Consider the following 12,350-nt stretch of genomic DNA (forward strand, 5'->3'; position numbering starts at 1 on the left):
GTGGCAGATCCAACTTTTGAGCAGTTGGCATTGAGTTACAGAGGTACCGGAAAAGTTACAGAAAAGTAAAGAAGGAACATTAGTTTTGCTGTTCGGCACTTTGATATTAAACACAAGGTTGTGAGTAAAGTACTAAAACATACATTTAGATGTAAGTTTACAGCTACCTTTAAATATACTTCTACAGTGGTACCTTGAGATAGGAAAGCTTCAGTACACAAAAAGTTATTTAGCATAAGAAAGATAATAAGTACTGTAATACATTCCCGCTCGCAGAGCATTTTAAAAGTTGCGCCATAAAATCCTGCAGCCCTTTTGGTCAGAATCTTTCCATCATGCTCCCTACCATGATCCTGCTCTCCTATTGGCCCATTATTGGTATCCCACCAGTACATTATAAGGACAGTATTTTGTTTCGGCATTCGCATAACCGTATTATCAAATTTAATGTGGTGTTGGAACCAATTAGGTAATTTACATGTAAAATGGCAATTCATTGCACGAAAAAAAATAATGATACGAATGCCACTACCAATGCAACTCCAGAACGAATTAATTTAGTAGTTTGAAGTATCACGGTACTTTGGAAAAGGGTGTTTTGAAGAATGATATCATTGGAATCAGGGTTGTTTTTGGAAGCGCTTTTAATTTTTGTCTTAGTTATAATCTTTTGGACGATAATGCATATTAGTCTTAGTCCTATATTAGTCATTTCAGAATGTGTTTGTCTAGTTTGTGTTGACGAAAACTAATTTCGCCTGCCATTAGTCGACACTTCCTCAAAATTTTTTTGTCTGTAAAATTCTACATTTCTAGTCCAAAAATAAATAAATAAAGGTTTCCAGCAATTTTGATGCTAACTTGCACTCAGCAGGAAAACAGTACATTATTTTTAATTAATTATAACCACCTGGACGCCACGAATTGTATGTAACAAAAGTTGATCGAGAGTTAAGAGGACGCCCACCGTTAGCGTTAGCGTAATGCTAACACAACGAGTTACTTTTAGTGTGTGATGATAAATCATCACAGACTTTTAAAGGCGAAAGCAACATTTCTTATTCTCTCTTGCTAAGAAAAGAAAACAAATCTTATCATGTGTGTTATAAAACAAGCAAGCCTGGACTGGACACTGTTGAGTTTGGGGAAGTAGAGGTTCAGCACATCACATGAGTGACACAACCAGATTGTGCTACGATGCAGGCTAACTACACTTAAAAATGTTACACATTGTGAACATGTGACGGAAACTATGGCACATTTTCGTCTCGTCAGACGAAAACTAGCATCCGTCTCGTTATGTTATAGTCTCCCAAGGCATGTTTGTAGCTCGTTATTGTCTCGTCATCATCATGAAAACATTAATCATCGACGAAATATTTTCATTTTTGTCATCGTTGACGAAAACAACACTGATTGGATATTAACATTCGTATTCCGATGGACACGTTTTATCATATTTAGCACTGAAAGAATTGGTGGAATTTCACATATTGGAGTTGGGTCTGTATGCTTGAAATGATTTGAGGAAGTTAAAGGAATCTTTGCCATTCCCGTCACTCTGCCACATTCAATATGGTGCAAACGTTCAATTCAGCGCACAAAGAGGCGTCTTTGTGTATTTGTCTATGAGCTGGCCTGCACCACACACATATCCATGTGTTTGAAACCCACCCCGGCGTCTCTCCCTCCCTCCCAGCCTGCCTGCACACCACATCCAGGCTCCTCCCTGCACGAGGAGACAGCGATGGGGAGGCGCAGTCAATCACTGACAGGGGAAGGGAGAGGTTGGGTCGAACGAGAGGACAAAAGGGAGACTAAAAACCACCGCTGGAATCCAAGTCGGGGAAGTGGGGCATGTAGACGTGGGACCGGAGGGAGTCGTGAGAGCTCTCTGGCCGAATAAGGAAGCACAAGGGAGGAGGAAGTCAGGCAACAAGGGGGGGACGGACAAACAACAAAAAAAAAGCATCCATCCCTGCCTCACGGGGGTTCTTCTTCTCTACCTCCCCCCTGTCTCTCTCTCTTTCTCTCTCTGCAACCATCCTTCCTCTTGTCCAGCCTCACGGTCGCTCGCTCTTGGAATTCTGACGATGCCTGGTGAGTTTCATCCCGCCGCTTCACATGCTTTTGGCTGTTTTAAAGGGAGGTACTGCATCCTGTCTGTGTGTGTGTGTATGTGTCAATATTATATAATTTCCCGTAATTCCCAAGAGGCGTCCCTTGCAAGGGAGGGATTGTTTTTAATTCCAGTAGACGCTGAAAGGCATTTTACTGCAGCTGATAAGGGGTCGCTATCCGTTCCTGCAGAGGTGCTAGCGGGCCGAGGGGCGCAACACGTCACCTTGTGCCTGCAGGGAAGATTTTACAAGTGTTAGTCTTGGTGGTTTGTCAAGGTTTTGTCTGGGTACTGATGATGAGTCATTCATACATTTATGGATTGCGATGTTCCGCTTTTCGTTTGAGGACAACTTTTCTTGTGATCCTAAATGATAGGACGACTGTTCTGTCAGTCATAAAGGACAAACCACGTGAATATTCTGTCCTTAGACAGCATGGACAAACAAACTACAAGCTTGAGAGACTTTCTTGTTCCCTTTGGGAGTCACTAAAACTTGTCTCTGTCGTACAGAATTTCCATAAAATCACCTAAACCTTAGACATAGAACTCAATAAAATGGGACATTTTTCACCCTAGACTTAACACACAAATGTCTTGTCCATTGTATTCTACAGAAGTGACACAAACGGACAGATCTTGAGAGACGTTCTAATGTGTAGTTGCATGTTGTGGTGACACTAGCCTCTTCTATACAACAAAATATCTCCAAAGTATGTAAGACTGAACCTAAAGAAACAAGACAAAATGACGTAATTGCATGATACCCATGCAAACCACATGAAGTAGTGTCTACAGACAGATGGTACTTGAGATAACCGACACAAACAGACCACAATCTTTAGAGTCTTTTTATAACATTGCATCATGTTTTGGGTGCCAGTTGCGAAAACCTAGTATCCACTGCCTTTCGTACAGAATCTGATTAAAAAGGCTCATTTCCTTCATTCCCGGATTATGTGGCAAAGCAAAACGCAATCTTGAGGGACTAACACAAGCCTGTTTCACATAGCAACAATCGCCAGTTCCTTTTACACAGAGCTCGACTAATTGCTAAGCAAGTCAGGTCAATATTCTTACTTAGGTACAGATTGTAGTACTGTAAAGAACTAAAACTGCCCTTTTTCTCACAAGAAAAAATTGCCTGTGCCTTTCACACAGAAGTCAAGAAAGCCGAACATTGCTGACATGACTCTGTTTAGTTTGACCAAGAACAGTTGTAGAACAGCGATGATTTCTTTAATCACAGGACAACTAAGACTTTGATCTTTAAACGGAGGATCCAGATCCTAGTTGTCTACAATTTCCTATCTCATAAAAGGCAACCCTTCTCCTCAACAGATTCTTCAAAAACGCTACTTTTGGCCACCTTGTCAGTGTAACGCCCTACATAAATATACATGAAGCCGCAGTACTAAACCTTTAGTCTAAAGGTCGAGTCCCATTCATTCCACCCGAGCTGAGTGGCTGACTCCTTATCTCCGATTACCGTTTGTGCGTTGCTGCGTCTCAGTCCATTCCAGCTTGGAATCGGGGTGAAGGAAGAAGACGGTGCAGTCGTCCGTGTAAAGGGGGGAGTAATTGCATGTAAGGTCCTGTTATGCTGTAATGGAATAGTTGCTATAACAGACAGAGTGCAAGCGACTATATGAAGATCTGTTTACACTCTAGTATATTTGTAGGATTGAAGTACTGTATATTCCAGCTTAAAGTAGTCAACAAAAATATTTTGTGGACAGATAGGGCATGTTTTCCACTGACCTCAGATATTATATCTGCTTTGGACAATGGTCTGTTAATCCTGTCATGCCAGATTGATTGCTCCATATATCTGCTACGAATATATTACTCATATTAATCTGGGAAAGATCCAAACGAGAACTGTTTCATGTGACGAACCTTCCAAAAAAACATACAGCTCTAATCATCACACTTGCGAAAACGTGTTTGTTTTTTGTTTTTGACAAAAAGGTGTTTCTGATGTTATGTGCTCCTGTTTTATGAGGAAATGAAGTGTATTTCAGACAAATCTTGGGAAATCTACAAGATCCGCTTTGCATTATGTCGTCGTATTCAAGCAGATTCCTCGCCATGTCTGCAGCTCCTGCCTCTTTTCCCTGATTGGCTCGCCATCAGAAGACGACCAATCCGAGTGTAACCGGAGTATTATGTGTTGGTTCGCGGAAGAGCCGTAAAAAATAGATTTTCGTGACGTTCTTTCCTCTTCTTTTAATGACGCGTATTGATTGAACTATCTGCAAGAACCGCTTTGCATTCCATCATTGTATTTAAGCAGAACCTGCTTGCTGGTCCCGCCTCTTTTTCCTGATAGGCTGGAACATCAGATGACCAGGGAAGTGGTTGGAGAGTTCAGGTTTGCAAGACAGTACTGTATGATGAATCAAGGCATCAGAAAGTAGCGTCTGTCTTGTAAGGCTTGGCCTTGGTTGTTTTTGCTTGTGATTTGTTGTGGATTTAATCGAATATCAATTCATCCTAAAGGTGCTGAAAGTGTATTGAAGGTTTAATCATAAATGACCTTCCCAAACCGATTTTTTTTACCCGATAGAATTTAATATTTACTGTTTAAACGTTTTCAGTCCATGCTGTGTACGTGGACTTTTAACCAGTCATCTCTTTGCATTGATTCCCCTGGAAGCTAGCATTTGTGTCAGTCTGTATTTGTATGCAGCATGCCCCTCTGCCCCCCCTTTCTCTCCTCACTGCCAGCCTCAGGGTGGTGGGGGGCTGCGTGAGAAAACGCTTGTATGCACATGAATAGATGTGCACAATCTAAACGCTTACATGGCATCCTTAGTCGGACACGGGGTTCAGATGCAATTGCATCTTATGTCGGGGGACGAAAGGGATGACGGAAAAGCGGGACGGAAAACGAGGATGTCAATGAGATGCGGGTGACAAAGCAAAAAACAAAAAAAACAAAAAACAAATGAAGGCGAGGTGCACGGTGCCGTGATTACATCGCACCAGTATTCGGTCCGGCTGAACAGTGTGGTTATGCAACACCCTTCTAGGATCATGCTATGCACCGTGTTATAATTGGGCTTGGGATGGATACTACCATTTTCTATAAACTAGAGCCTGGCCCAATCATATACAAAAATGGATAATTTAACCTAACCTGACTTTTGGTGTACATCTTTGATTGGTCTCATGCCAAACGCAGGGCACATACAAACGAGTATGCAAAATCAAAACCTATGGATATGACCGCCAAGGTACGACCCTGGATTGGTCACCAGTGAACCTCTTTCTGCATAACTGCAGGCTCAAAGACTATTTTTGGGCAGTTTGGACTTCAGGAAATTAGGAAATACAGTAGTAATTAGAGATGTCCCGATCGATCGGGTCCGATCACGTCATTTTCAAAGTATCGGAAGCGGCAAACAAAATATCGGACATGCCTGTTTTTAATATATATAGTGTATATTTTTTAATTAAATCGTTTTCTAATTGTATGTAACGTTACAGACAAAATGTCTTACACTCATCCATAGTCTGTAATTTTGGTTTAAAGTAGGGCTATCCAATTTATCGAGTTAACGGCGGTAATAATATTCGAATATTTAACGCAATTAACGCATGCACTGCACTACCCGCTCGCGCATTTTCGTGTTTAATCTATAATGGCCCCATTTTACATATTCATAGAGTTAAAATGCAACGTAAAATGAGTAGAGAGCGTTTTGGCAGCCTTTGAAGCTTTTTTTTTAAATGGCTAAAGCCTTACAATCCCTCTCTCAACCATTAGTAATATAGTGGGAAGCAATGTGGGGAAGAAAGGTAGTTGTTGATCTTTCTCTTAACACCCTATGTTATTTCCCAACGCAGAGAAGATATATCAATTGGTACCACGATGCACAGTCATGGTTGCACTTCCCATCATGCATTTGGGAAGAAGTTAAATGGCAGCAGTATCATGTACTGAAAGCTCAACAAATACACTAGATGGCACTATTTAGTCACAATATACAAAGTCACATTTATCCTTTAAGAATTACAAGTCTTTCTATCCGTGGATCCCTCTCACAGAAAGAATGTTAATAATGTAAATGCCATCTTGAGGATTTATTATCATAATAAACAAATACAGTACTTATGTACTGTATGTTGAATGTATATATTCGTCCGAGTTTTATTCATTTTTTTCTTAATGCATTGCCAAAATTTATATGATCGGGAAAAATTATCGGGAATGATTGGAATTGAATCGGGAGCAAAAAAAAAAAAAAAAGCAATCGGATTGGGAAATATCGGGATCGGCAGATACTCAAACTAAAACGATCGGGATCGGATCGGGAGCAAAAAAACATGATCGGAACAACCTTAGTGGTAATCATAATAATACATTTTATATCAAGCACCTTTCAAAACACTCAAGGACACAGTATAAGAGAGTTAAGAAATTAGCAAACACAAATTAAAAGCAGCAGATGAAACAGCGCTAAGGATCAAAGTTATGTGGGTAGGAAAGATTAAACTGATGTGTTTTGAATCAGGATTTGTACCTCAAGATACGAAATAAATTTGTTCCGGAGTGGCTTTCAAATCATGATTTTTTTCGTAAAGTGAATCGCTTTTTACATGTAAATCGCCTAATTGGTTCCAAGGTCTACAAAAGTCACCCCATTAAATTAGCTGGCATCTCCTCTGATTGCCTGTCTTTAGTAGTAATGCTTTGTCGAACCCTAGTGGTGTTATGTGTAAACTAGTTCAGTGCTTTATTCAACAGATGTTATTACATGACTACTCAAGTGCATGGCAAACACGAGGGCTAAAAGATGAACTAACTTTAGCGAACATATTCATCTTTAGTTTCATATACATGAGCATTGTGGAGCACTTGGGGATGTGGAGATTTGTTTACATTTATAGTCTAACTGTTAGGACCGGGTAGGCGAAGCCAGTGCGGACCAAAGTGCGACCACGAAACAGATGGACAGAGAGGTGATTTTTATTAAACAAAGACAAGGTGTTGTGTGGCTGGGCGCGGTGATGGGTTGGTAAATGCCTGTGGCAGGTGGCTTCTTCCAAACAGGAGGCTTAGCTGGGTGGGTGTCCTGAAGGCAAAAACAGAACTAGTCAAGGGTTCAAAAAGAGAGTCAAAACCTACAGGCTTGTTTGGCCGATGTACCAATGGTGACTGGCAGAATCCACTCCTTAAAAGCAGTGGCAATAACTTACAAACTGAAGCTGCACCACCACACCCAGCATGCTAATGTTGAACTAAAGCCATATGTCAAAACAGGAAGTGTTATCAAAGTAAAAGTCAAGGTAGAGGGGAGTCTGGGCAAAGAGTTATCGTTTGCAGCTATCATTTTAATATGAAACGGAAAAAAGCTTAGACAACATTTTCGTAAAATGAAATTTACGTGTACTGAAGCTTTCATATCTTGAGGTAGGACTGTATTTGAAATATCACTTGCAAACAAACAAAAATTGAGATGATTCAACAGCTTTTGACACTAAGTAAAGGAGATGGTCTCCTTCATTGCCTATTGAGCTTATTGATCAGGCTCTTCCTGGATAAGTAACTGGACACCAGCATTGCTGTCACGATATTGATCAAAGGTATCAATAGATGGCGCTCTGCGGTATTGGGTGATTTTATTTTTTGGCCTCCAGTAGATCCTGAGGATTAAATGTCATCTTGGGGCACGATTGACCTGGAGACCTTGCAGATCAGGACATGGCTGAAACCAACACTATTGAATTTTTGATTATTTCATGAGGGCTGAAGGCTATGTAGAACAGGTGCAGGTTACTATCTAGTTTATTTGCGATTCCATATTTCCCTTTCAGCTTTTCCCCTCAGGGCTTGCCACAGTGAAACAGTATGTTAGATTTGACACACACATTTTTAAGCTGGATGCCCAAAAGCAGTTGCAAGTAAATTCTATTTAATACTTAAGTCCCAGGATTTAGCTTGTAACCCCAAAAGTAACTTGATATTGTCACGTACTTGAAAACAAGCAAAAGTGAGGTTAGGCCTAGCAAACTTCTCCAGCCCCGTCACAATATCCCACCCCATGTTTAATTTTCCCAGCAGCTGCCCTCCAAACAAGCCCAGTGTGATCTATGACATCATCACAAGCGGGGATGGAATGAGGAAATCCCCCTTACAACACCCTTCTCAAGTTGCGGGCCTTTGTAGTTAACAATTAACCAGTCACGATTCTACTCTACTCCGACGTCTGTTTACCAACTACACCAGAAAGCTGTAATTTGCTGTGCTTGTTTCTCCGGACATGTTTTCTTCGTCTGTTTCCTGCTTTGGCGGAACCAGGGAAGGAGGGGCCCCACTTCCTGCCAGGCTGCCTCGCGCTCCATATATGTCCTTGGGAGAGCCGCTGGCGCACTGCTAACAGCTTTTCTAGGACCGTTTTAAAAAAAAAAAAAAAAAAAAAAACCTTTAACACTGTCAATTCAAGAGGAATTTTCCACACTTGCCCAGTGGGCCATTCTGTTTGAAAAGCATAAACATGGGAAAACGGGCCAAAGTTGACCGACAAATTTACCATCTTTAATGTGAACCAGGCTAGATAATAACTAGGGATGGAAACAGTGGAGGAACAAATGTGAACAGGGCCCTGGTGCAATGAGTATAAACAGGACCCCGAGTGGACTGTCGATTGGGGGGAGGGGGTGCTAGTAGTGCAGAAATGATTAATTGATTAACGTGAATAATTTGATTAGAAAAAAGCTCAAAATTAGCTTTTGCTGCTTTGAGGATTTGTTTTATTAGAGTGACATTTCAATGATTTGTTTTGAAAGTGTTGCATTTTTTTATTGTTTTGGGTGGATACACTGCCCTCTAGTGGCAACAGTGAGTATGCCACAACTCGACTAACATGGCTAAATCCAGCTGCTCCCTGTTAAGACCAACATAATGTATGTTTTTGTTTGAGCTAAAATGTTTGTTTATTCATTTGTTATATAGTTTAGAAGTATAATCAGTGTTTTTTTGTGGGAATATGTGTTTGAACAATTTGTTAAGAGCTTTGTTAAAAAAAAGTTGGCGTTTTATAGCATTTAAGCTAGCAGACTTTTGCTATGCAAATTAGCCAATTGTTCTTTTGTTGTACCTAGATCCTCATTTAATAATTCTTTTTATACCGGTCAAGGCTAAAATCAGGTACTTTAATTTTAAATGCATTTATTGCTCTTGTGAAATTAAAGAGCAATTCTGCATAATTTGAAGAAACGCTCAGGAACTTTATCCTGTATTTGCAATTCATGCGCTTTTGGAAGTGCAATCTTAGCAAGCCATAAAATGTTATTTCAGGCAAAAACACTTTTTTTCTTCGTTTTACATCTCCTAAAATTGTATTCTTACGACTCCTCTTACTCGATTATTCGATCTAATTTATCAATAGATTAATCGATTACCTAAATAATTGGTAGCTGCAGCCCTAGTTGGTAGTGGACAATTATTCGAAGGCCCCTCTAGACAACCGGCCAAACGGCTGGCAGAGATATTTTAACACTTAAACACTATATTACAACTCCGCGCATCATTTTACCTTCCTGCTTGACCCACCCTCCTCTTGTCCAACGACGGCCACTTTACGCCCGCAAACCAGGCCCCTTGGGCGAGGTTCACAGTACGGGTCTTAATGCACGAATCCGATTTTTTCGTGCTTTTTCCGACTCGAGTGAGGCATTAACTTGACAGTCTGAACAGGACAAGTGGAACATTTCAAATCCGATCTGGGTCACTTTCGTATGTGGTTAAAATCCGATCTGGACCACATTTTTCCAGAATGTCGCGGCGGTCTGTACTGTCAAGTCTCCCAAATCGGAATTCATGCAGCGATTACGTTATCAAAGAGCGAGAGAGACGCTACAGTAGCAGTGCAGCTGTGCGTTATTAGCCACTAGCTTGCATTGAACACAGCTTTCGGGGAAGGGCAGGGCTTGACAACAGTCATAAAAAAATAAAAATGGGTTGAGGATAAGCCTGAGAATGATCGGTTTTCTCTCTGCTCTATATTAGTAATATTTCAAGATTGCTTACATGGCCGAGAGTCGGGGCAAACTGCTCATATGTGTATGTGACATGCACAGACAGGGCGTGCATGCTATCGATCCATATAAACTTTGAATATAAGCCTAAACGGGGATTATTTATGTCTGTTATTTGTGTCCTCTTTTTGAAAGGCAAAATATGATATCCCTGGAATAACGGATGACAGGCAGCATGTGTGGCCATTTGTTTTGATGCTTCTGCGCATGCGGGTCTTCTTGCTCAGCACGTGTTGGACTGCGAATTAGTGCGCATGCGTAATACTTGAATGGTCTCAATGGACAAAGGCAGTCTGAACAGGCACGCCAAAAAACAGATATGACAAAAAATCGGGTTTGTGCATTAAGACCTGTAGTATGAACCTAGCCTTAGAGGCCCAGGCCTGCATGTGGTCGCATCCCCAGTACCTTACCTCAGTTCCATCCATGGATGGGACGATACACCTAAACCTACGATATGATGCATATTTTAATATACCAAGTTCACGATACAATATGTCATAATATATAAAATGTCAAATAAATAAATCCGATGTAATTAAAACTTATTTTTCCATTTTTCACTTTGTGGAATCCGGGCTGTGAAAGAATGTTATCTAGAGCTAGTTAAATACTTTCCAACCGTTTAAAGGCAAACATTTTGGGAAATCTATCATTTTTCTTAATAAGGCAAGGCAAGGCAAATTTATTTATATAGCACAATTCAACACAAGGCGATTCAAAGTGCTTTACGTCACATGAAGATCATAAAAATCACATTAAAATCAATAGAACGTAAAAACAAACACAATCGAAATGGAAAATAAAAATTTATATAAAAATCACATTTAATCACGAATAGAATAAAAATAATAATTTTAAGATAAAAAAATAAATACTACTACTACTACTAATAATAATAATTGAAATCAGCAATGAAGATAAGCACAAGAGGAATAGAAAGCAAATAGATTGAAGTACATAGACAGTTATGGATATGCAGTGCTAAACAAAAGCATTTTTAGCCCTGATTTAAAGGAGCTAACAGTTTGAGCATACTTCAGACCTTCAGGTAACTTGTTCCAGAGGTGAGGAGCATAATAACTAAATGCTGCCTCACCCTGCTTGGTTCTTGTTCTTGGAACATACAGGAGACAGGTTCCAGATGACCTTAGGGGTCTAGATGTTTCATAGGAGTCTAACAAATCAAGCATGTATTTTGGTCCAAGGCCATTAAGAGTTTTGTAGACGAGCAGTAGCATTTTATAGTCTAACCTTTGACTCACTGGAAGCCAGTGTAACGATTTCAAAACCGGTGTAATTTGGTCCAGTTTCCTTATATTTGTGAGGAATCTGGCTGCAGCATTCTGTACTAGCTGCAGCTTCCTGACTGACTTTTTTATCAAGACCTGTAAATATACCGTTGCAATAGTCCAATCTACTGAAAATGAATGCATGCATAAGTTTTTCCATGTCTTGTTGAGTCAGAAGCCCCTTAATTCTGGCTATATTTTTTTAGGTGGTAATAAGCAGATTTAGTGACGGACTTTAGATGGCTATCAAATTTTAGGTCTGAGTCAATAATTACGCCAAGGTTTCTGACTTGATTTGTAGCTGTTAAGGTGCGAGAGCAATAGGGGATCCCAGAGTGGACACACAGTGGTAAAAAATGAGCAATCGTTTATTGTAGGTCACAAGGCTGTCTTGGGTGTAGATTGCTGGGAGCGGAGCAGGGGAGCTGACGTGGGAGCTTGGGAGGAGGCAGGCGTGGAAGCTCGGAAGGAGGCAGGCGTGGAAGCTCGGAAGGAGGCAGGCGTAGAATCCGACAAGGAGCGCGCAGAGGACAGGACCTGGGGCGAGAGCAAAGTAGTCGTGAGCCGGGAATCAATGATATCATATAAGGAATGCGAGAAGCAACTGACGGCGAAACCAGACGAGTTGATCGGGCGACGAGGTGGAGCGTCTGCTGGGCTTTTAAAGCTGGCTGATGTTCATTGCTCTCAGCTGTGGCCGCTCCACTCGTCTGACCTGCAATCAGCTAAAAACATGCACACCTGCTGGAGGTGGGCATGTCTCAGAAGGAGGGGGAAGAGGACCTAACAGGACCCCCCCCCCTACGGGCGACACCAGGCGCCCGATGGAGACGCCCAGGATGGGCACGGTGGAAGTCCCGGATGAGCGCCCGCGACAGCACCCACCGGGCAGG

The 12,350-nt window shown here is 41.2% G+C and overlaps 1 protein-coding gene across 10 annotated transcripts in view; it reads left to right on the forward strand.

Moving 5' to 3' along the window:
- LOC130905857 (disabled homolog 2-interacting protein-like) overlaps positions 1-12,350 on the forward strand; it is a 198,875-nt gene that overhangs the window by 125,662 nt on the left and 60,863 nt on the right. The window contains exon 1 of one of the 10 annotated variants that reach the window (XM_057819606.1): positions 767-2,100. The exons of the other annotated variants lie outside the window; for them this stretch is intronic. The gene's annotated coding sequence lies outside the window, so the exon portion shown is untranslated. Of the gene's footprint in view, positions 1-766; positions 2,101-12,350 lie in introns of those variants that run through there. 10 annotated transcript variants of the gene reach the window in all.

Source organism: Corythoichthys intestinalis, chromosome 17 (genome assembly GCF_030265065.1).
Source record: "Corythoichthys intestinalis isolate RoL2023-P3 chromosome 17, ASM3026506v1, whole genome shotgun sequence".
Classification (NCBI taxonomy): Eukaryota; Metazoa; Chordata; class Actinopteri; order Syngnathiformes; family Syngnathidae; genus Corythoichthys; species Corythoichthys intestinalis.